This window comes from Portunus trituberculatus, chromosome 37, assembly GCF_017591435.1.
Source record: "Portunus trituberculatus isolate SZX2019 chromosome 37, ASM1759143v1, whole genome shotgun sequence".
NCBI lineage: Eukaryota > Metazoa > Arthropoda > Malacostraca > Decapoda > Portunidae > Portunus > Portunus trituberculatus.
This window is the reverse complement of record NC_059291.1, coordinates 30,685,471-30,688,616: the sequence shown is the minus strand read 5'-3', so window position 1 is coordinate 30,688,616 and position 3,146 is coordinate 30,685,471. Positions and strand designations below refer to the sequence as shown.

General features: G+C 43.1%; 1 non-coding gene across 1 annotated transcript; it reads left to right on the top strand.

Annotated features, from left to right (window-relative positions):
- The first annotated feature begins 1,874 nt into the window (after positions 1-1,874).
- Positions 1,875-1,946, top strand: Trnaa-cgc. The gene has a single exon. It is a non-coding gene; the product is annotated as a tRNA-Ala (tRNA).
- The last annotated feature ends 1,200 nt before the right edge of the window (positions 1,947-3,146 follow it).

The window sequence follows — 3,146 nt, the reverse complement described above, 5'->3', positions numbered from 1 at the left end:
TCTCTCTTTTTAAAGGTAAACAATAAGTGTAATACCGAGGGACGGACGGAACGCAGTAGCTTATTGATGAAGAAAGGGTTGAGGATAGTGGTAGTGGTGGTGGTGTTTTCGGCGGCGATCGCAGTGTTGATAGAGGACCATTGATCAGGGCGTGAGGAACAGTTCAGCGAAACAAATGACTTAGAAAGTAAGTTTTTTTTTTTCAGGCAATAACGAAATGGTACCTTTTCCACTCCATTTTTCCACACCGTGTCATCTGCCGCTCCTCCTGCATAGCCATTAGTGTCGAGGAGGAAGTGCAATAACAAGTTTCTCCGTTTATACACCACGGGACTCCTAATGGCCACATTTCCTCTTATAAAACAATAAGCAAAAGCTATCTTTCTTTCTGGTGTAGTGCATCGGTTTCCTATATTTCCAATCAGGTGAAGTCAGAGATGCATAAGTTGGTCCTCAGCGAAGGTAAAAGTATTGCTGTGTTGAAAGATGTGAAAGGAAACAAAAATAATTAATCAATTAATGAAACATCTTGTTTTTTCTAACATTTTTCTTTTAACTTTTTGGACGCATGGGAGTATTAATTATTGCAAATGTGAACACAAGTGTGCATTCATGCAGTAGAGTGTTACTGAGGAAGTGTTGTGCCTCCTAAGGAAAAAAAACAAAACAGTAGAAATTACATTATTGAGAATCAGTGCTCGCTGCACACACCCATCCTTCAGTGCGGGAGTCAGGGTAGAAGAGATGCAGGGAGAGGGAGAAGGGTAAAGGGAGGTGGGTAAAGGGCAGCTATGCTTTAGCATGAGGTTGGGGTCGTCGCGTGCGGCCCGGACTCAGTCGATTTAGGTCAATATATAGATCGTCGTCGCTGAGGCCGAGCAGATGGATAACGCGTAGTAAATTAAAGCCATGCCGCTGTCCCTCAGCCGGCCACGCTAATGCTTGATGAGACTACGGAGTGAGTCGTGGCGGCACACTCAGGAGAGGATACATTCCTGCCAAGTGATTCCATTGTCTTCCAAAGCGAGGAACTTTTTCAGCCTTCCACTGTTGTACTTCCAGACTGAAATGCGTACATTCTTAGATCTGAATCGTTATGTAAACTAATTCTTTACGTGTTCAGTACTACAGTTGTTTTTATTCTTTTCTAATCTACTTTATTTATGTATTATCTACTTTATTTTTTTTGTGTTTATTATTATTATTTTTTTTTTTGCCAGCTAGTGAGAAAGGGAAGGAAGAGAAAAGGGAGAGAGTTTTGGTCCGGAGTAATGGGAACGGTGGAAAATTGTTGGTTACGTGGGTCGTCACTGCGGCAACTTGAAATTTGGCTGTGATTTTCATGTAAAATACATTTTTACGGAAAAGTTGTCGGAAAATTAAATTTGTTTGCTAAAATGATGTGGTAATGCAAGTAAAATCAGTAACGTGATTAATAGCGGAAGTAGTTATACAAATATGAATTTCTCTCTCTCTCTCTCTCTCTCTCTCTCTCTCTCTCTCTCTCTCTCTCTCTCTCTCTCTCTCTCTCTCTCTCTCTCTCTCTCTCTGTGTGTGTGTGTGTGTGTGTGTGTGTGTGTGTGTGTGTGTGTGTGTGTGTGTGTGTGTGTGTGTGTGTGTGTGTGTGTGTGTGTGTGTGTGTGTGTGTTCACCAAAGCCTGATCACGAGCGGACCCGCAACTGACAGCTATTACCCTCTCAGCGCGAGCTCAGAGCTCATCATTACCGATCATTGGAGTAAGAATGTGATCTCTTACAAACACACACACACACACACACACACACACACACACACACACACACACACACACACACACACACACACACACACACACACACACACACACACACACACACATATACACACACACACACACCGCGTAGTGTAGTGGTTAGCATGCTCGACTCGCAATCGAGAGGCCCGGGTTCGAGTCCCGGTGCGGCGAGGCAAATGGGCAAGCCTCTTAATGTGTGGCCCCTGTTCACCTAGCAGTAAATAGGTACGGGCTGTAACTCGAGGGGTTGTGGCCTCGCTTTCCCGGTGTGTGGAGTGTGTTGTGGTCTCAGTCCTACCCGAAGATCGGTCTATGAGCTCTGAGCTCGCTCCGTAATGGGGAAGACTGGCTGGGTGACCAGCAGGCGACCGAGGTGAATTACACACACACACACACACACACACACACACACACACACACACACACACACACACACACACACACACACACACACACTGTTCATAGATAATAATCTCAAACTTTTGCAGTTTTTCGATAATTTGTGGTGTATTCTAGTTTTTTCTCTTTGTAATGCTTCGTCATCGTCTTCATCCTTTTAGAGATTCTTTGGCAAGGAGACATTTATTGCACCATAAGTCCTCGGAACTCTTCACTGAATGTGACATAAATAACTTGTTTCCAATTGGTCCTCCATGGGCCTTCATCTCATAAGCTCATTTATGCAGGACTGGTGTTTTACTTTTTCTGCTTTTGCTTTAGTGACGTTGAATACTCGGCTCTGTTGTTATCATTATTTAGTGTTAAACTTTTCGTGTATTTGCAGAGGAATGTTAGATGCCACTCAGCTGATGTCTTCCATCCCCAGACACTACTGCTCAACAACACCTGATTGCCATACCTCTATGACAAGCGTGTCTACTTTATACCAGTCCAACAAACATTAGTGTACGTTGCAGCCTCTCATTATCCAATTTTCATGTCTCAGGTCTGACAGTGGAAGCTTCACGAGTGAAACTTTTATGTTTCCATCCAAACTCCATCTTCATCAGCTGTCGTAAGTCTTGCGCTAGACAAACGTCTCCTAACCTTTTCCATGAACCGATGCTCTGTGCCAATATCTTCTGAGTTTTGGATACACACATTTTAATCTTTTATCTCTATTTCTTTTTTAAGTGTTTCTCTTTACTTCAGTTATTTTTTTCTTAGAAATTAGTCAGATCTTGTTGCATCTGTTTTCCTTCAGCCAAACGTTTTCCATCCAGTGGCGCTCCTTTGTATACTGGTAATAGCGACTACCGGCGAAACTTCGTCCTTTCCATTATTTGTTTCTACCTACTCGTCATGTATGTGTTCATCAAAAGAAGTACAGGTACTTGTAAGCATACGTGTGAGTGGGGAGAGACGAGTTAG